This window comes from Malaclemys terrapin, chromosome 1 (assembly GCF_027887155.1).
Source record: "Malaclemys terrapin pileata isolate rMalTer1 chromosome 1, rMalTer1.hap1, whole genome shotgun sequence".
NCBI lineage: Eukaryota > Metazoa > Chordata > Testudines > Emydidae > Malaclemys > Malaclemys terrapin.
The window spans coordinates 10,133,990-10,156,187 of record NC_071505.1 but is presented as its reverse complement, the minus strand read 5'-3'; the positions used below and the strand labels follow the sequence as shown (position 1 = coordinate 10,156,187).

The window sequence follows — 22,198 nt, the reverse complement described above, 5'->3', positions numbered from 1 at the left end:
ACAGCTACCCGTGCTGCAATCACACCTCAGACTGCAGTGTAGACATACATTCCCCACTCACTTCTCAGAGAAATTTTAATTCTGTTTGATCAAACATTGCTAAATCCATTGTGAACATCTGTAAGTGATACACAGAACAACTCAATGGATGCATGCACCATATCTACATTGTACACAGAGAAAAAAACACATAGGCAGAGTTTGTAGACTGGAGGTAAGATTTCGTGTTCTACCTGCAGGAGGCACAGCATAAAATTCCCTGTAGGGAAGGTTCAGAGGCGTAGCCATGTTAGTCTGTATCAGCAAAAACAACAAGGAGTCCTTCTGGCACCTTAGAGACTAACCAATTTATTTGGGCATAAGCTTTCGTGGGATATAACATAAGCTTATCCCACGAAAGCTTATGCCCAAATAAATTGGTTAGTCTCTAAGGTGCCACAAGGACTCCTCATTGTTTTTCCTGTAGGGAAAGTAGGCAAAGCCAGCTTTAATCCAAAGGCTATCCTACAGAATGCCTGCGCCAAGAGAATTCACCCCAAGAAGGCTTCAAGGCTTTACAGTCCCTGTGCTGTACCACTGCAACAGGAGCAGTAAGTGGAGGTGGTGAGCAAAATCTCACCCTGCCTGCTCCCCCTCCCACAAAACGTAAAGGAGGTTCTCTCAGCTCCACGTGTGGGGCTTTACCCATGTCATTTCCATGAACGTTAAGGGAGGCTGGAAGCTATACATTGGTGTATTACAGTATGATTATGTTCCTGCAGTTCAAGCTTGGGTGTGACAGAAGTACTTCCAGAAAAGGAGCCATAACTGCAGAAAAGTGCAGCAAACAAAGGCACTCAGGAACTTGTAAGGCTGTAATACTACTACTTAGCTCTTACATAGCGCTCTTTAACCACAGATCTCAAAGTGCTTTATAAAGGAGGAGAAGTAACTTTATCCCCATTTGACAGATAGAGAAGTTGAGACACAGAGGGATAAAGCAACTTGCCCACGCTCACACGGCAGAGCTAGAAATAGCACCCCGGTCTTCTGGCTCCCAGTCCAGCGCCCTATTCACTGGAACACACTGCCTCCTCTTTTCAGAGTATAATTATTTTTGTACCGTGCACTTTATTATTTTAAAAAGTAATGTTCTGAAAACGGCCTCTCACTGCAACAGTAAAATCCTCCACAAGATTAGAAATGTTCAGTGAATTCTGATCTTTCTGCAGATTTACACCAGCGTAACTGAAAACAGGATTTGGCCCACTATCTCCATTTCACATAAAAAACACAGAGGAGCTCTGTAGTTTCAAAGCCAAGCAGAGAAGATAGAATCCCAAAGATTTAAGCTTAAACGTTCCTTATTTTTCAAGTGCGCAGATTGAATATAGGTTTGAGATCAGCAATTTTAGACTTGTGAAAAGCACTCCATCTCCCCCATCATAATGTGAGTTCACTGAGAAAAATCAACACTGCTCAAAATAGAGGTTAAGAGAACACCAGTGCCAAGATGTTATTAAATGTAAATGTTTTAGATATTAAAGTGCTTTGCTTTTCTGGGTTAATGGGTTGTATGACATGTTTAATAGGATTGTTTGTTCAACTGTATATACACTTGGATAACACAGGTAAAAATCAAGTGAATGAAAACATAAAACATCAATAATTATTCCCCCTAGACTCATTCCACAGTCTTAAACTGCAATTTGGTGAATATAAGGTTGCTATGTCCCTAGAGCAGTTTATGAATAAAAATACTATCATTTATTCTTAGATATGCATGCTACAACTTTGTTGCTAGTCTTGTTCTTAACAGCACAGGACTGGGAAGCAGGGCTCCTGGGTTCTATTCCCAGCTTTGATGCAGTCTTGCTGTGTGACCTCTGGCAAATCACTTAATCTCACTGTACCTCAGTTTTTCCATTGTCAAAGCCAGAATAATATGGACGTATTGTACCTTAAGGCTAAATTCATATTAAACTGTTGCTGGAATCCAAGGCAAGTGTAAGACTCCTACCTAAAATAGAGATTGAGACTTTCAAAGCCATCCAAGGGATTTAAGCACACACCTTGCATTAAAATTACTAGAAGATGTGTTTAAATCTCCCAGACAGCTTTGAGAATCTGAAACAGTGATTAACATGTGACAGAGTTGGAGATGTCTGTACAAAATTGTGAACTTCATATTGTTTTGTGAATTCCATTTTTGTACCCTGTCTTCCATTTTGTGTGCTAACTGCCATTTTGTATTCAGTGGTTAAAAACCAGACTGACCTAGACAAGATCATATGCAGGGTAGTTATAGCCCTGTCAGTCCAAGAATATTAGTGAGACAAGGCAAGGTGGGTGAGGTAATATATTTTATTGGACCAGACAAGATTAGTCTATCCTCTAGACACTGCCCTACCTGGGAGGAGTACGGAACACTCAGAGAGGACTATCAGTGTATAAGCCATCAAAGGTCATCAACTCTGAATGACTCAACAACTGACCCCTTCTCAAGGGACAAGTGCTTTCTTCATGTGGGACGCACATGGCTCAGGGTTGGAATTTCCCAGCCAGGGCCAATGGCAAAACAGGCTCAGAATTTAATGAGGGGGCTTCTCTGAGAAGGGGGGCCCATCCACTGCCACTTGCCAGAAGACTGGGCTGGAGCTGGAGAAGGCAGGAGGGTACTCTGCCCAGTCTGTAGCATGGACCAGATCTGGGACACATCATTTGCTATGAGTGAAGAGAGCAACTGGCCCTTGACTTTTCATAGGTTTGTATGCTCCATTATGTTTTCCACTCCCCCACCCCCCAAAGGCTTTGCAGGATAGAATGTTATGTGAGATGATATTGTATCTGCTGACCCAACTTTGCATGCACCCTCCTACCCAATTTTTCTAAAATGATGCCCCTGCAAGGAAGGTGGCAGATACTGAGTCTGCACCTGGGAGTGTGCCTTAAAGACCCAGAGCTATGAACAGTGACCCAGATCTGCCAGACCCATCTGTCTTAGGAGCACATGGGATCCAGCAGTTAGGTCCACTGAGAACTAACTGGTGTCATTCCAAAGGGGGACTGGATAAAGTTGTGCCATAATAGTCTACAGAAAATAATGTGAGTTGTGGGGGAGGAAGAAAAATTTAAAGAATGGCAAATGATCATTAGATCAGACCTCAAGGGTTTTATTTTTAGAACAAAGTATCTTCAATGAAACAACATTTAAGATAAATAATAAGTAATATTGTTGTCCACTATCTTCATGCAAGACTCATATTTTCAAAGACTAACATCCCAGACCACTGTGAGGTACTCACCCTGCTTCTAAAAGCAAGAGATGTAGACAGAGCATCAATACACTTCCTACAGTGGAAACAGTTACATGGTCCAGCACCCTTTCCCCTTCAATTTTTTCTGCAAGATTCTCCTTATCTTTAAAGAGAGACTAAAAATCCTGACATCAAAGAGAAAGCGGAGTGAAAGACAATATACCTGGTAAACTGGAAATGGATGCTTGATTGCACTACAAAAAGGGATTCCCAGCTGCCCACTCTGATACAGAAGACACTTCTACAGAAATTTTGTATCTTAAATGTGGTCAGAGGGCCAAGTCGGAACATTTGGCCAAAAAGCAGAACGAACCATGTAATTAAAAGAAGAAGGGTGGAAGGGAAACAAAACATTTTGCTGACAAGTTCTTCTTTCAAAGGATGGCAGCAGTTAGAAGCTTTGTAGAGGTTTGGAATGTCAGACAGATCTTGATTAGTGGGCAGAGTGCAAGTGAGGAAGGCCAAGGTGACATATAAATGCAATGTATCACTTGGCTCTGGAATTTACCACTTAGATCTCACAACCACAGATGTGGTACAAATAAAGACAAAGGCACATACTGCAGGTCAGATACCATCTAGTCTCTGCTGCGAAGAGCCCGGTCCTACCAGCTGTGCTCCTGCAGAAAGGAAGGGAATGAGGTTTGGGAGTTCTGCTCCCTTGCGGCTCTTTGTACCTCAGGACATAGTGGGGTCCACAACTAAATAAATCCATCACCTCTCAACCAATGGAAGTGAGGCACGCCAACAGTATAGGCTACTGAAGCAGAGCAGTTTGTAACCATATATAAGCCATCAGACCACATATTTTGCTAAGAGCTCTGATAAAAAATGGAAGTTTGACAACTAAACTTAGCCCTTTGTTCTCTTTTCAAAGTACAAATTAATTGGCGGTACTTTCATGTCTGACAAAAATTAAAAGTTCTCTTTAAAACCACAAGCTTATTTTTAATAGAGCTATGTTTGATAGATAGATCTAAGAGGGGGTGCTGTCAAACAAAGAGTTTCTAGTTGAATAGGGCACTGTCTATACATTAACGATACTGATGGTGTTCGCTACTTCTCACACACTCATAGCACTGACCTCGTTGTAGGTCATCTGCCATATTATATAGTAGTGGACTTCAGAGAAAAGTAAAAATCTGAAAAGAAAAGCAATGTTTTCTCGGCATTAACATCCTCAAATGATCAGACTGGATGATAAAGGAGTGATGGCCATCAACTGTGCATGGAGGGGGCCTTCCAGCAAAGCCATATAGTGATTCTGTACTGTCAAACCACCATACAAACAACAGTAAATTCACATGATGACCCTGTGAAGACAAACTATTATCACAATTTTACAGATGGGAAATTTGAGGCACAAAGCGTTTAAGGTGGCTTTCCCAAGGTCACACTGAAGAGCCAGCTGAGGTCAAATTCCCCGTTCTATCCTTAAACTAACTGACCACAAGACCTCTGTACACATGTCCATCCAAAGGGGTAAAATGGTCCTAGGAGATCTAGGGATTCCACCAATCCTGAGCAAGAGAGACACAAAGGGGCAGGGGGGTATCTGAGTGTGCTGATCAGACCATATACAGAGATTTACAATGGGGTGTGAGAGGGTGAACTCGGGTGTCTATTAATTGAAAGTCTACTCTTTCAATGCCCAAGTACTATATCTTGTGCTAACAACACAGCATGAAGAGAGGAAAGTAATTTCCCTACTACTGCAGACATTATTTCAACATAGCTACGTCCACAGTCAGGACTAAAGCACTGGTAATGTAACAGATATGTTAGCACAGACAAGTACTGCTGCTTGAAAAAAAACCTGCACTTCATACCATTGGGTCATCTGCTTTGCTAAAAGCATATTTTCTTATTTCTAAGGAGACTTTTTAGGGGTTATTTACTTAGGAAAAAATGAAAGCTTTTTAGAGTAAGTGAAAGCCATTTGGCCTATTAAGTCTAAACTTTCTTTAATGTTGTTCTTATGGTAAAGGACTACTAATGACCAGTAACCTCTATATTTTGGCCCTAACCTTCCAAAATGCTTCTGTTCTGGCCCCATATCCGGCCCCATACCAAATAACAATCCTTTTCTTATGTGAAAGTTCCTGTTCTTAAAGCAGTACATTTTAGGGCATGTTGTCTTCCTACATTACCATCTGTCGCTGACTGGAAACACTGACTCAGACAGATATTATCCACAATATTTAGGCTGTTTCTTATTTCCTGGCATACACAAACCTTATGATTTCAGGCTTTGTACCTCAAAATTTCCTGCCCCAGTTTCAGGTACACCTTTTGAAGTGCAACCAATGCTAGCAGGGCACAGCCTCAGCATTTAAAATGTGCCCCAGTCTATTATAGTGGCTTCTTTAAGGCATCAACAGAAATCATCATTTTGGTGAGCTGACAGAATACAAGCTGACAGAAAAGACAAGAAAAAGTAGAGACAAGGTGGGGGAGGTAATATCTTTTATTAGACCAACTTCTGTTGGTGAGAAAGACAAGCTTTTGAGCTTGCACAGAGCTCTAAGGGCAGGTCTACACTTAAAATGCTGCATTGGCACAGCTGCACTGATGCAGCTGCGCCGCCGTGGTGCTTCAGTGAAGACGTTCCTACGCTGATGGGAGAGTTTCTCCTGCCGGCGTAGTTAATCCACCTCCCCGAGAGGCGGTGGCTTTGTCAACGGGAGAAGGCCTCCCATCAACATAGTGCTGTCTACCTGGGGCGGGGGGGGGGGGGGGGGGGAGGACGGTGTTACATTGATTTTTTTCCCTCCCTGAGCGACGTAGTTATACAGATATAGGTCTGTAGTGTAGACCTAGGCTTGGTCTACACTACAAAGTTAGGTCGATGTAAGGCAGCTTATGCCGACCCAACTATGAAGGTGTCTATACTACACTGTTCCTCCCGCCGCATTAACTCGCCCACTATGCTGACCTAATAAATCCACCTCGGCGAGAGGCGTAACACTTAGTTGGACACAGTCAGGATGACGCAGCGTCATTGCAGCCACTGTGTTCCTTACATCAATCTAAGTGCCCCAGGTAGTCTCCCATTATGCCCTACCATGACCGCTCTGGTCATCCTTTTGAACTCCGCAAACAGGCACATGCCCCTCCCCTTTTAAAGCCCCAGGAATTTTTGAAATTGCTCTTCCTGTTTCCTCGATGTGGAGAGCTAACATAGCAACTGCCCAGCTGTCCATGCTGGCTCCACTCAGCAAGTGCGCTCCTGCCTCGAGTACACGGGGGGTGGTGGATCTCCTGGGTCTGTGGGGAGAGGGGGCTATGCAGGCACAGTTCCGATGCAGCCATAGGAACTTTGACATCTATGGCCAGATCGCTTAGGGCATGGAGGAGAAGGGGTTTCACAGGGACATGTGAAAATAAAGGAGCTCCGGCAGGCATACCAGAAGGCAAGGGAGGCAAATAGTCACTGCGGTGCAGAGACGCAGACATGTCGCTTCTCCAAGGAACTGCATGCCACCCTCGGCAGCGACCCCACCTTCACCGCCAAGCACCCCATGGATACTTTGGGGGAGCTGGAGTCACATCCCATCGCAGTGAACCCCGAGGACAAGGTGATGGACAAGGAAGAGTAGGAGGAGTATGTGGAACAGGCGACCAGGGGATCCAGTGGGGTAGCAAGCCAGACTCCTAAGCAGTTGAGTAGGGTTACCATACGTCCTCTTTTTCCCGGACATGTCCGGCCTTTCGGCAGTCAAACCCCCGTCCGGGGGGAATTGCCAAAAAGCCGAACATGTCCGGGAAAATGGCGGCTCTGCTCCTCCCCGACTCTTCGGCTCTGTTTAAGAGCCGGGCTGCCCGAGCGCTACCGGCTTCAGGCAGCCCCCGTGCCTCCAGACCCTGCGCCCCCAACCGGGCACTTCCCCTCCCGGGCTCCGGCGGCGCAGCGTCCGGAGGCACGGGGGCTGCCCGAAGCCCATAGCGCTCAGGCAGCCCGGCTCTTAAACAGAGCCGAAGAGTCGGGGAGGAGCAGAGCCCCCGCGTCTGGAGGCTCTGCTCCTCTTCGGCTCTGTTTAAGAGCCGGGCTGCCTGAGCGCTACGGGCTTTAGGCAGCCCCCGTGCCTCCGGACCCTGCGCCGCCGGAGCCCGGGAGGGGAAGTGCCCGGCTGGGGGCGCAGGGTCCAGAGGCATAGGGGCTGCCCAAAGACCGAGCGCTACCGGCTTCACGGTTTGCCGGGCAGCCTCCAGACCCTGCGCCCCCGGCTGGGCGCTTCCCCTCCCGGGCTCCAGCTGCGCTGGGGAAGCGCCGGCCGGGGGCGCAGGGTCAGGGGGCTGCCCAGCAAACCCTGAAGCCGGTAGCGCTGGGGCAGCCCTTTCCCCCTGGCTGGGAGTGGGAGGGAGGAGGGGGCGGAGTTAGGGCGGGGAAGGGGTAGAGTTGGGGCGGGGCTAAGGGTGGGGAAATGGGCGGGGCCAGGGCCCGTGGAGGGTCCTCTTTTTTTATTTATTAGATATGGTAACCCTACAGTTGAGCCACTCCTAGCAGTATGGCACTGGTGAGCCTAATGCAAGGGAGGGAACCTGTGGTAAGTAGTCAGTTTGCTTCAGTATTGCAGGGATGCATCTGCTCATGTACTATTTTTTTAATCAGGCTAGAAGAGGTAGTGAAATAACCAATAGAGGTAGGGTTGCTGTCTGCTTCTCATTCCCTCTGTACATCTAGCCAGAGGGGGCCCTGTGGAACAGTTTGTTTATGTGCACTGGAATGTCCCATGAATCCTCCATGGAGATCTCTAAGAAACTTTTCTGGAGGCAGTCTGCAATCCTCTACCGAAGGTTTCTTGGGAGGGCTGATTTGTTTCTTCCCCCACATTAGGACACTTTGCCACACCGCTCGGCAATTAGTTCAGCAGGCACCATTGCAGCACACAGGCTAGCAGCATACAGACCCAGTCTGCAGCCAGATGCAGGCAGGAGCTGTTCCCGTTCAGCCTCAGTTACCCTCAGGAGTGAGATATCAGCTACAATAACCTCTGCCTGTGGGAAATGGTGCCAGTATGCAGTACAATAGCCCTATCCTCTTGGATTGATGCCCCAGGGCTATCCTCCTCCCTTATTGTCCCAACTTGCCCTCTCCTGGGCCGTGCTCACGGAGGCTGGGGCTGCCACCATGCTCTGAGAGTCCCAACGGGAAGTGAGAATGCTGAGCTTGTAACTTGTGTGGGTTACAGGGAGTGAATGCACTGACGATACCATCTCTGTCCATTGTTTCTTTAGCAGCTGCAAATCTGGTCTTGAGGGTCTCTCCATCCACACCAGCGGAGCAACTCGCCAGACGAGGAGAAAGAAGAGGACAAGGGAAGACATGTTCCAGGATGTCCCGAAGCACCAGAGGCTTTCAGATTGTGAGCAGAGGGCTTGAAGCGTGGCAATCAATGCCAAAATGCAGGGGGGACAGGAGAAATGGGCAGTAAGAGATGATAGTGCTTGTCAGTAAGCAAACAGACATACTCCGGTCTCAGATTGAACTTCAGGTTGAATACAGCTGTGCTCGCCTCCCCTTGCAGCCCAAACAGAACTGCATTCCAAGACTTCCCTACACTTACATGGAAAATGGGGGGGGGGGGGGGGGAGGAGTATCTTCCGGGGCTGCAGCAGTACCCCAGGCACTCCACCCCCTGGGAGATTACACACAATGACAGTCACACATACACCCAGATGTGAGAGCCTCATGGGTGTATGTGCCTGTGATTCCTTGTTCCTTCACCTTTAAAGATACTTTTCTCTGTATGTAAGAAATTTACTTCAGTATTACACAGGTATGTTTGCATGGGTGTACAATAGAAATCTACTAATGGAAACTGAATATATCTTTATTAGTCTCCAATATATGGAGGCTGCTGCTAACATTCACAGACAATAGCAACTGATGCATTTGCGTTGTTATAGTAGTGTACACACGGCAATCATTATAAGGTTCATAGCACAGTCCAAAAAAACCCCCGTGCCAGGCTCAGCACACTACAGCAACACACGTTACTATGGCTCTTTGTTAAAATGCTCCTTCAAAGCCTCCCTGAGCTAAAGAACTCACCATTGAGCTTTTCTTATAGTCCTGGTATTTGGCTACTGAAAATCAGCAGAGAGCCATTCCAACTCTGCGCGCCACCCCTGCGGAAACTTCTCCCCCTTTGCTTCACAGATTCTATGAAGGGCATAGGCAGCTATGACCATGGGGATATCGTCACCAGCAACCCTTCAAACTGCCAAAGGCACATTCAACAGTCATTCTTCACCTGCTGTGGAAGCGCTCCTTGATACTGTCAAGGTGGCCGGTGTATGACTTCATGAGCCACAGGAGAAAGGGGTAGGCTGGATCTTCCAGGATCACTACTGGCATTTCCACATCCCCAGTGGGAATCCTCTGGTATGGAAAGAAGGTCCCTGCTTGCAGCTTTCTGTTCAGGCCTGTGTTCCTAATAGGGTGACCAGACGTCCCGATTTTATCGGGACTGTCCCGATATTTACTTGTTTGTCCCGCGTCCCGACCGATGTTTGGTTGGGACACTGGACAAAGAAGCAATTTTTGCCCGCCGCTCCGGCTCGCGCCCCGCTCCCTGCCCCGACTCCGCCCCTTCCTTCCCCCATTGGATAGCTCCCCAAATCCCCGCCCTGGCCCCGCCTCTTCCCCATGCACGCTGCTTGCGCGCTGATCAGCTGTATGGCGGCGGTGCAAGCGCTGGAGGGAGGCCGGACACCAGCGTGTGTGGCGCGGCCGCCATGAAGATTAAGAAGGTGATGTGGTGCAGCAGCTGTGCCTGGAGGCCAGCGGAGGAGGGATGTGTGGAGGGGGGATGGAGGGAGGAGGGTCGGGCAGTTGCTCCGAGTCCGCGCCTCTCTCTTGGCGCGGCGGCTGTGGGGGGTCCAGGGTGCGGGCGCTGTAACCCAAAACCTCCTGCCCGTGAGTGGAGCGGAGGCGGCGGGGGAAGAAGGAAGCGTCTCGGCTCGGCAGTCCCACACACACCAAGGGGGGAGTGCTCCGGTTTGTTCACTGGAGCTTATGGCAGCTACAGGGTGGGGAAGGGGGGGTCTGTGCCTCCTTTGTGGGGCGCTCTCAGCCCTGGGTGGGTTCTCGCTGCCCCCTGCTCCTGCGGCCTTCCCGACCCCACCCCCTGGGACTTTGCCTCCTGCACCAGCCTTTGTGTGCAGAGGCGGGACAAGCCCATGCCGGGAGGGAGGCTGGCTTTTAGGGCAGAGGAGCAGCTGAGCGCTGCATCTCTGATTGCAGAGCCGGGGGCCCAGCCAGTGGCCGCAGAGGGTTGCGGCAGGTGGGGGGTGCGCTTTGGCAGCTTTTTTTTTTTCTGCTCCACCCCCCTGGCATCCGGATATTTCATCTTTGGCATCTGGTCACCCTAGTTCCTAAAGATGTGTGTGCCATGCACCTTCCCTGACCAGCCGGCGTTGATGTTGGTGAAATGACCCTGATGATCCACCAGCACTTGCTATAACATAGAAAAGTAGCATTTTCTATTGATATACTCCATCACAAGGTGGTCTGATACTAAAATAGGGATGTGTGCGCCATCTATCACCCCATGGCAGTTCTGGAACCACACTGCTGAAAAACCATCCACTATTTCCTGCACATTGCCCAGCGTCGCAGCCCTTCATAGCAGGACGTGATTAATGGCCCTGCATACTTGCATAATAGCAATCCCCAGCTTCCACACAGCGATTGCCACTCGCTTCTCCACCGTGAGCTCAGCTCTCATTTTGGTGTCACTATATTGGAGAGTCTGGTGCAGGCTCCACACACAGTTCCAAGAGGGTGGACTTGCCCATCTGAAAGTTCTGCAGCCACAGCTTGTCGTCCCATACCTGCATCACAACGTGATCCCACCAGTCAGTGCTTGTTTCTCGTGCTCAGAACTGGCAGTCCACCATGTGCAGCTGCTCTAAGAATGCCAACAGCAATATTGAATTGTTTCTTTCCATGACATACAGCAAGGCAGACACCAAGGCATCATCATCAGACTCACAGCTAAGGAAATATTGCAGGACCTGGTGCTTTGTGCTCAGAGTGTTCAGCACAATATTGAAGAGCAGTGCAGATCCATGCTTTCTGACAGAAATGGTGGGAATGTAGGTTACTGGGGCTTTTGAAAAGCGGCATGAAACCTACTATGATGCCCATGGAATGATGGGATGGAGAAAACTGCCTCACGGGACGCTGAACCTGCCCCCACGCAGCATTGCAAACTCTTCCCAAAACACTCAGCCCTAGATGGTGGCGAGTTGCAAAGTGGGATAGCTACCCACAGGGCACTGCTCTCTGCGTCAATGCAAGCGCTGCTCCTATTGACACAAGGAGAGTAGTGCAGACGTGCAACAGTGGTTTAATTACAGCGGTGGCTGTGCGTCAATGTAACTTAAAGTGACTTAATTCTGTAGTGTAGACAAGCTCCTAGGACTCAGTGTCACAGCTAAATACAAGGTGGCACAGATTGTCTAGCATAAATAGTTAACACATATTTCAAGGGACCATTCAAGGTGAAGTGGCTTGTTAACACTCCTCCAGTCATATGGAGGAAAGGAAGGGAAGGGGGAGCAGCTGGGGGGGGGGATCATTAGTGGGTTACATTGTCTCTTAATATCGTGGGACCGACACAACTACAACAACACTGAAAGAAAAAGTAGATAAGTAGAGAGGGGAGGTTATATGGACGTTGGCAGATATGACCCAGGCAGAACCTCTCTCTCTCCTGCTGAAAACATCCCAAAAGATTAATACTTAAAATAAATAGATACCACAAACCACCAGTTACTGAATTCAGTGTGCCAAATTCTGCCCTTAATAACACTGGTGTAAATCCAGAGAAACCCCACTGGCATCTATAAAGCTATTCTGGATTCAACCTGTATAAACTCATTCAAATTAAGCTTCACCCATTGTATTTCAATCCCTATCATCATATTACAGACGCTCCCCGACTTACGCAAGCGTTCCATTCCAGAACGCCTTGTGTAACTCGAATTTTGCGTAAGTCGGGAACGTATAGCTGACCATTACGCAAAAAAAAAAACCCACAAAAAAACCAAAGACCAACTTTCGAGCTTATGGAATTTACGGAACTTTTTCCGTAAGTGCAGATTTGCATAAGTCAGGTTTGCGTAACCCGGGAGTGTCTGTATGGTGAATTACATTAATAAGGAAGCAATTATTTCCTACTTCACTGGGGTGGTTGTGAGGTACTCACATCAATGTAAAGGGAGCCATAGAGATATCTAAAATAGATGGTTAAATGATTTAAATTGTAAGCTTTTGGGGACAGAAACCATCTTTTTATTCTGTGTGTGTACAGAGCCTACTACAATGGGGTCCTGGTGCATGACTAGGCCTCTCAGGTGCTATGGTGTCAAGCATCGCTGGTTTCTCTTTTAATGGTATGAAAGGGCGCAGTACTGAACATTGACACAATGCAGGAGGTTCACTCCTGTCCACCGGAACCGATAACGCTGACACTTGTGTTGTCGGCTATACCGGTATCAACGGTGAGAGAAGGTTCCTAATAGTGGCAAACGCCTCCGGTGTGGTCGGTACCGACACAGTACCGGTTCCGCACAGTGCCACCAATATAGAAGACTCTTCTGGAACCAGACTTGACGGTACCTGCTTATGTGCCAGTGTCAACAGTGCCGTCTTCTGCAGTACCAAGACAGAGGAATGCTTTGTCTTAAACCATACTCAACTCTGATTCCTATACCTGGCAGTCTTCGGCACTGAGGATTGCCCCTATTTGGCAGGCTGTTTCTTATACCTTTTTCTAGGCACTGGGAATGGAGATTGGTGCCAGGACTCCACTTTGATAGGAGGAGCACTCCTTACCGACGCCGAGGCACTCGGTGCAGAGTCTGACCGGCCTGGATCAGATGGGAGTCTCAGTGCCACTTCCATGAGCAGGATCGTCAGTCTGGCCTCTCAATCCTTCTTTGTGCAAGGCTTAAAGTCCTTGCAGATCTGGCAATGGTCCCCAATATGGAGCTTCTCCCAGGCACTCCAAGCAGCTTGAGTGCAGATCACTCAGGAGCACAGCCTTGTTGCAGAAGGTGCAGGGCTTAAAGCCCAGTGACCAAGGCATCCCTTGACACAAGTAAAAGTAACTAAAACTAACTAACTATGTACAATAACAAGGAAGGTCCACTGAGAGAATTGTGAATGCAAGGAGAGCAGTTCCAGAGACCGCCACAGATGATAAGAAGGAACTGAGGGTGCACGAGCGTGCCTGAGTGCTTTATACCAGTGCCAACGGTGCATGGCGGCAGAAGACACTTGAGCCGCACCAACAGGTACCACTGAGGAAAACTTTTCTGGTCACTGTACATGGGACACACACACACCCCCCTAGAGTGGAATGCACTCGTGCAATCACTTGAAGAACTAGCAGAAGCAATCTCAAAACCAGTAGCAATTATCTTTCAGAACTCGAGGATGGGTGACGTCCCAGAGGACTAGAGAAGGCCAAACATAGTACCTATGTTTAAAAAGGGGACCTAGGGAATTATAGACCAGTCAGCCTAACGTTGACACCTCAAATGATAGTGAAACAAATTAATAAGCAATCAATTGCTAAGAGGATAATAAAATAATAGAATCATAGAAGATTAGGATTGGAAGAGACCTCAGGAGGTCATCTAGTCCAACCCCCTGCTCAAAGCAGGACTAACACCAACTAAATCAGCCTTGGCTAGGATTTGTCAAGCCGGGACTTAAAAACCTCTAAGGATGGAGATTCCACCACCTCCCTAGGTAACACATTCCAGTGCTTCACCACCCTCCTAGCGAAATAGTGTTTCCTAATATCCAACCTAGACCTCCCCCACTGCAACTTGAGACCATTGCTCCTTGTTCTGTCATCTGCCACCACTGAGAAAGGCTGAGCTCCATCCTCTCTGGAACCCGCCCTTCAGGTAGTTGAAGACTGCTATCAAATCCCCCCTCACTCTCTTCTGCAGAATAAACAAGCCCAGTTCCCTCAGCCTTTCCTCGTAAGCGATGTGCCCCAGACCCCAGTCAATTTCGTTGCCCTCCGCTGGGCTCTTTCCAATTTGTCCACATCCTTTCTGTAGTGGGGAGCCCAAAACTGGACGCAATACTGAAAATGTGGCTTCACCAGTGTCAAATAGAGGGGAATAATCACCGCCCTCGATCTGCTGGCAATGCTCCTACTAATGCTCCTACGATATGCCATTAGCCTTCTTGGCAATAAGGGCACACTGTTGACTCATATCCAGCTTCTTGTCCATTTTAAACCCCAGGTCCTTTTCTGCAGAACTGCTGCTTAGTCAGTCGGTCTCCAGCCTGTAGCAGTGCATGCGATTCTAAATGCAGGACTTTGCACTTGTCCTTGTCGAACCTCATCAGATTTCTTTTGGCCCAATCCTCCAATTTGTCTAGGTCACTCTGGACCCTATCCCTACCCTCCAGCATATCTAACTCTCCCCCCCCACCTTAGTGTCATCTGCGAACTTGCAATCCATCCTATCATCCAGATCATTAATGAAGATGTTGAACAAAACTGGCCCCAGGACCGACCCCTGGGGCACTCTGTTTGATATCAGCTGCCAACTAGACATCGAGTCATTGATCACTACCCATTGTGCCCAATGATCTAGCCAGCTTTCTGTCCGCCTTATAGTCAATTCATCCAATTCATACTTTTTTAACTTGCTGGCAAGAATACTGTGAGAGACCATATCAAAAAGTTTGCTAACGTCAAGGTACATCACGTCCGCTGCTTTCCCCATATCCACAGAGCCTGTTATCGCATCATAGAAGGCAATCAGGTTGGTCAGGCATGACTTGCCCATGTTGACTGTTCCTGATCACCTTCCTCTCCTCCAAGTGCTTCAAAATGGATTCCTTGAGGATCCACTACATGATTTTTCCAGGGACTGAGGTGAGGCTGACCAGTCTGTAGTTCCCCGGATTCTCCTTCTTCCCTTTTTTAAAGATGGGCACTATATTTGCCTTTTTCCAATCATCCGGGACCTCCCCCGATTGCCACGGGTTTTCAAAGATAATGGCCAATGGCTCTGCCATCATAACAGCCAACACCCTCTGCACCCTCGGATGCACTGCATCCGGCCCCGTGGACTTGTGCATGTCCAGCTTTTCTAAACAGTCCTTAACCTGTTCTTTCAACACTGAGGGCTGCTCACCTCCTCCCCATACTGTGCTGCCCAGTGCAGCAGTGTTGGAGCTGACCTTGTCTGTGAAGACCGAGGCAAAAAAAGCATTGAGTACTTCAGCTTTTTCCACATCATCTGTCACTGGGTTGCCTCCCCCATTCAGTAAGGGTACCACACTTTCCCTGACCTTTTTCTTGTTGCTAACATACCTATAGAAACCCTTCTTGTTACTCTTCACATCCCTTGCTAGCTGTAACTCCAATTGTGCTTTGGCCTTCCTGATTACACCCCTGCATGCTTGAGCAATATTTTTATACTCCTCCCTAGTCATCTGTCCAAGTTTCCACTTCTTGTAAGCTTCCTTTTTGTGTTTAAGCTCACCGAAGATTTCTCTGTTAAGCCAAGCTGGTCGCCTACCATATTTGCTATTCTTTCTGCACATCGGGATGTCTGTTCCTGCACCCTCAATAAGCGTTCTTTAAAATACAGCCAGCTCACCTGGACTCCTTTCCCCTCATATTAGCCACCCAGGGGATCCTGCCCATCAGTTCCCTGGGGGAGTTAAAGTTTGCTTTTCTGAAGTTCAGGGTCCAGATTTTGCTACTCTCCTTTCTTCCTTTTGTCAGGATCCTGAACTTGATCATCTCATAGTCACCGCTGTCCACTTCTACTTCCCCTACCAATTCTTCCCTGTTTGTGAGCAGCAAGTAAGAGGAGCACGGCCCCTAATTTGTTCCTCCAGCACTTGTACCAGGAAGTTGTCCCCAACACTCTCCAAAAACTTCCTGGATTGCCTGTGCACTGCTGTATTGCTCTGCCAACAGATGTCAGAATGATTGAAGTCCCCCATGAGAACCAAGGTCTTTGATCTGGAAACTTCTGTTAGTTGTCCAAAGAAAGTCTCGTCTATCTCATCCTCCTGGTCTGGTGATCTATAGCAGACGCCCACCACAATATCACCCTTGTTGCTCTTGCCTCTAAACTTAACCCAAAGACTCTCAACTGGCTTTTCTCAAGTTTCATAGGGTTATAAAGAATAGCCAACATGGACTTGTCAAGAACAAACCATGCCAAACCAACCTAATTTCCTTCTCTAACAGGGTATCTGGCATAATGGATGGCGGGGGGAAAGCAGTAGAGGTAATATATCTTGATTTTTAGTATGGCTTTTGACATGATAGTCTCATAAGCAAACTAGGGAAATGTGGTCTAAATGAAATTACTATAAGGTGCATGCACAAGTGGTTGAAAAACCATACTCAAAGAGTTGTTATCAATGGTTTGCTGTCAAACTGGGAGGCTATACTTAGTGGGGTCCCACGGGGTTAGTTCCGAGTCTCGTACAATTAAATATTTTCATTAATTAGTTGGACAACTGAATGGAGAATATGATTATAAAATTTGCAAATGACTTCAAGATGGGAGGACTTGCAAACACTTTGGAGAACAGGATTAGAATTCAAGATGATCTTGATAAATTAGAGAACTGGTCTGAAATCAACAAGATGATATTCAGTAAGGACAAGTGCAAAGTACTTCACTTAGGAAGCAAAAAATCAAATGCACAACTACAAAATGGGGAATAATTGGTTAGATGGTAGGACTGCTGAAAAGGATCTGCGGGTTATAGTGGATTACAAATTGAATATGGGTCAATAATGTGCTGCGGTTACAAAAAAAGGCTAATATCATTTTGGGGTAATTAACAGGAGTGTTGTTATGTATGACATGGGAGGTAGTTGTCCCACTCTACCTGTTACTGGTGAGGACACAGCTTTGTCCAATTCAGGACACCACACTTTAGGAAAGATGAGGACAAACCAGAGAGAGACCAAAGGAGAACAAAAGTGACAAAATGTTTAGAAAATCTGACCTATGAGGAAAAGGTAAAAAATTGTGCATTTTTAGTTTTGAAGGAGAACCTAATAACAGTCTTCAAATATGTCAAGGGCTGTTATAAAAATGAGGGTGATCAACTGCTCTCCATTTCCACTGAAGGTAGCAGAAGAAGTAAGGGGCTTAATCAGCAGCAAAAGATATTTAGGTTAGATATTACAAAAAACTTTCTAAGCTAAGAGTATTTAAATTCTGGAATAGGCTCCCCAGGGAAGTTGTGGCATCCCCATCACTGAAGATTAAGAACAGGTTGGACCAACACTTGTCAGGGATGGTTTAGATCAGTGATCCCCAAACTTTTCAGCCTCACGCCCCCCCTCTTACCCCTGTCCGCGCTCCCCCCCCCCATCCAAGCCAGGGCCAGGAACAGGGCCACAGCTTGGGAGGGCGCAAGACGTGGAAAGGGGTAAGGGGGCTGAGGCTGGGGCCACAGCTGGGGGTGGGTCTGGGGCCTGAAACAAAGCCGTGGCCAGGAGCCAAGGCTGGGGGCGGGGCCAGAGTAGCGCTGTGAGTGGGGTAGGGCTGGGTGGCGCTCCCTCGCTGCCCCGGGCCCCACCATGTCCCCCCTGAACGTTCCTCCATGCCCCCCTAGGGGAGCTTGCCCCACAGTTTGGGACCTCTGGTCTACAGTTACGTGATCCTTCCTCCGTGCAGAGGGCTGGACTTGATGACCTCTGCTCCAGCCCTACCAGTTCTATGATTCTGTGATTTCCAAAAGACTATTAAAGAGTGCAGGATTCTATGTAGCAGGAATTGAATATTCCCATGCTTTTATTTTACCTCTGAAAATATCCAATTTAAAAAACTTCTGTAAAAATTTATTTAATTTTTCAAAGATTAAAAAATGCAAACTAGAATGGTTTTCATTCAATCTTCAAGGCTGTTTGACACACTACAGTCATCAATAATTTCCAAACCCATATGTTAGAAATATATTCATCCCTTGATAGAGGAGAAGTAAAACACAATGTGCTCTGCAGCAGTGTTAAACGTATTTTAAAATTGACTCAGCAATATATAGGAAACCTCATTCAATCTTTTAATGAGTCTACTGTTTTCTGTCTGCCCGATCTGAAACTCCGTTCTTTGATATTCAGATGAGTAATGTTGGGTTTTGTTATTACAATCATGAATTTTCATCAGATTATCGGATGTTTTTACATCGTCAAATAAGGTCGTCTTAATACAGACAGTTAAAAATGTCTCTTTAATACTGGATACTGGCCAAGGCCAACATATCATATAAATGAGGATCAACTGCAAGGCTTGATGTCTATAAATGCCAACAAAACACCTCATAACGTTTCTTGAACGACCACCAGACCACCAGGCTAAATTATAAACATTCAAAATACTCTGAGTAACTAAGTCCTCTATTCAACGCAACACTAAGGCCTGGTCTACAATTACAAACTTTGCCGGCATAGCTATGTCAATAGTGTGACTGTGATGGGGTGTACTCCCCACACCGGCTCTGAGATGGGCCCAATCAGCCAATTAAGGGGCAAACAAGGGAGATTTAGGCTGTGTAGAGAGCCTTGATTAGAAAGAAGCTTGCCAGTGAGGGAACAGGCAGGGTTTACATAAAGCCAAGGGCTGCAGGGTGAAGAGCAGCAGTCACTTTCCCCTGAGACCTAGTAAATCCTCGGAGACAGGGGTCTGACTAGAATGAGTGGAAGCAAGATAGGAAGTAGTCCAGGGGAAAAAGGAATAAGATTAGGGAAGCTGCAGACCTTAACTACTTGGTAAAGGGCTCTGGACTGGAAGCTAGAGTACAGGGCAGGCCTGGGTTTGCCTACCAGCCCCTGAGGAATTGTACTGCTTGGGGTGGTGAATTAAAAGACTGCCTGGGTCACTGCAGGAGGGACAGGGTCAGGGCAAAAGGCGTGAGAACTGCCTGACGCCATTTGAACAGAAGAAACTTCGAAATATCTCACTCTGGAAGGGGAAACTACTTAGTGACCTGGTCGGAGGGCCAAGTCACGAAGAGAAAGCTGCAGCTCCTGGAGCAAGAGAGGTGCTGCGAGAAGTGAGAGAGAGAGAGAGAGAGAGAGAGTGTGATGGAGTGAAACCGCTGGAAAGGGGTGTTGGCCATGTAGAGCTAATCCCCAGAACAGTCAGGAGGAGGCGCCGTCAAGCAGTGAGTAGAGCACCTCATCACAATGACACTGGTAAACCAGGTGCCAGCTCTTGCAAAGGCTTTAAGTCTCAGCTGAGCATGGACAAATTCATTGCTGGAAACCAGTCTGTTTCACCTGGGTGTTAGTATGGTTAAAATGGGTATTGAACTTATAACAACGTGTTTAGACTTTATGACATGCTTGTAAACTGCTGCATGCATTAATCTCACTTATACAATCTTTATCATGTGCTGTAAGTTTTTGCTTTATAATTGTAAAAAGTGTTTGCCTTGAAACTGTCAACCTATAGGAAGGGATTGTCTCCTGCTCATTAAGATGACTATCAAAAGTAAATGGGCCATTGTGGGACACCACAATACAAAGACGTTATTAGCTGTCCCTCCACACCCATGAAGAGGCTACATGCAAAAGGGCTCATCCCATCAGCTTGAATTCTGAAAGAAGGAAATAAAGATAGCGAAGAAAATGTTTCTTCTCTTTTGTCGACTGGATTCTCATAGGGCTGGAGCCATGAAACAGAAGCAGAGATCCCCAGGGACAACCTAGATTAGCCCTGAAAGACATTTCAGTGCTGACAGACTGCCACAACTCTGTCATCTTTTGGAACCATAGACTGTAACTCATTTGTGTACATAGGTTTGCCTGCTTTAACCTGTAAATAACTCTCTTGTTTCTTTTTTCCTAGTTAATAAATCCTTAGTTGGTTTACTATAGGATCATCTACCAGTGTTGTCTTCGGTGAGAGATCCGAGGTACAAACTGACCAGGGGTAAGTGACTAGTCTCTTGGGACTGGAAGCAAATCGGCATCTTTTGTAATCTTTGGTGCATATATAACACTGACAGACCCTGGTCACTAGCGGGTGGGATCGAACCTGGCGTCTCTGGAGCTTAGTGTATGAGCCCCTGGAACTTACCGCCTAAGCTAAAAGCCATGTGGCTGTTAGCTAAGGCAGTACAGCAGACTCATTAATCTCTTTCTCAGTGGTGTCACTAGATAAAACGGAGCACCACACCCAGGAGGTGTGTGGGTTACACATAGCAATCAACTATCACTAAGTGTAGCTTGCCTGGATGTCAAGACAGTTTAGTCAATTCTAGTCTAGAATGCCCAAGGGACTGTCTGTGACTCCATGGTAAGACTATTAAGAGTGCTTCAGGAGTTCTCATTTGTTACCAGGTTGGTGAAATCTAATTACAGAACATATAACCAGTTTGGGATGTCTACCCTGAGGTTGGCACTCTCAGTCATGAACCATTCCAGACAGCATAACAAGTAGGAACATGATTTTTTGCAGATATAGCTATGCCAGCAAAAGCCTTCATATAGACACAGTTAGGGGGGAGGGATAGCTCAGTGGTTTGCGCATTGGCCTGCTAAACCCAGGGTTGTGAGTTCAATCCTTGAGGGGGCCACTTGGGAATCTGGGGCAAAATCAGTACTTGGTCCTGCTAGTGAAGGCAGGGGGCTGGACTTGATGACCTTTCAAGGTCCCTTCCAGTTCTAGGAGATGGGACATCTCCATTATTATATTATATTATATATTATACGGGCAATAGTCTGTTTGCCAACATAGCTTATTTCTCCCAAGAAACTGGTAGAAAATATACTGTCAAAATGACTTTTTCTGCCAGTATAAATTACATCTGCAATAGGAAGGTTTAACAGTATAGTCCCACCTGTATAGCTACACCATCGAACCTTTTAAATGTAGACAAGACCTCAGTATAGACAAGACCTCAGAACTGGTCTGTGACATCCAAATCTAGAGCATAAACCTGAGCCACATTAGATGGATGTAAGGGTGTGAAAAGCACCATAAATGCTGGGGGGATTTTTTGTAGTGGGGATGGAGACAGCAAAAAAACAATGTTCTCAAAGGGCCCTTTCGCTTCAACACATCATGGATATAACCCAGACAGCAGATCTGCACAAAAGACTGCAGGGAAAGATTGGACATATCTCGTGGGCCTGCACTGAAATCACACAGCCTGAAACCACAACTCAAGTCGGCTGTAGGAACCAACCAGCAGACTGCATCTGCTACTCCCCACCAGTGGCGTATTATAGCCTAGGCCGACAAGGCCTAGGCCGAGGGCGGCAAATTTATAATAGCAGCATTTTTGTAAATGCGGCATTTTTGCACAAGCCCACTGTCTGTCGGATGCCTGTACACAGGCGCCAACTTTTGTCAGCGCTGGTGGATGCTCGCGCCCCCCCCGGCCCCGCCCCGACTCCACCCCTGCCCCAGAGTCCCCGCCCCAACTCTGCCCCTCCCTACCCCATTAGATCCCTCCCCAAATCCCTGCCCCAGCCCCGCCTCCTCCCCCAAGCACGCTACGTTCCCCCTCTTTCCCCCTCCCTGCCAGGCTTGCCGCACAAATCAGCTGTTTCGCAGCACAAGCACTGGGGGGGGGGAGGGGGAGAAGCAGAACCAAGGGGCACGCTCAGGGGAGGAGGCAGAGCGGAGGTGGAAGAAATTAAGTTCATACGGGGGCGGCAATTATTTCAGGGCTTAGGGGCGGCAAAATCATTAATACACCACTGCTCCCCACATACCCTTTTGGAGATACAGCAAAGAAAAAACGTTGACTTCTTAAGAATAAGTATGGACAGTTTTATGTTGTATACAATAGAAACCTGTGTGGTTTTCACTGACTTACATTTTTGATTATGCTGTTTCTCTCAGTGTGTGTCAGTCTCAGTTTTCTTTCT

General features: G+C 47.2%; 1 long non-coding RNA gene across 4 annotated transcripts in view; it reads right to left on the bottom strand.

Annotated features, from left to right (window-relative positions):
- LOC128830167 (uncharacterized) overlaps positions 1–22,198 on the bottom strand; it is a 191,113-nt gene that overhangs the window by 75,456 nt on the left and 93,459 nt on the right. For all 4 annotated transcript variants that reach the window (XR_008443550.1, XR_008443553.1, XR_008443552.1 and 1 more), the window contains exon 2: positions 22,147–22,196. This is a non-coding gene — a long non-coding RNA (uncharacterized LOC128830167). The remainder of the gene's footprint in view (positions 1–22,146; positions 22,197–22,198) is intronic.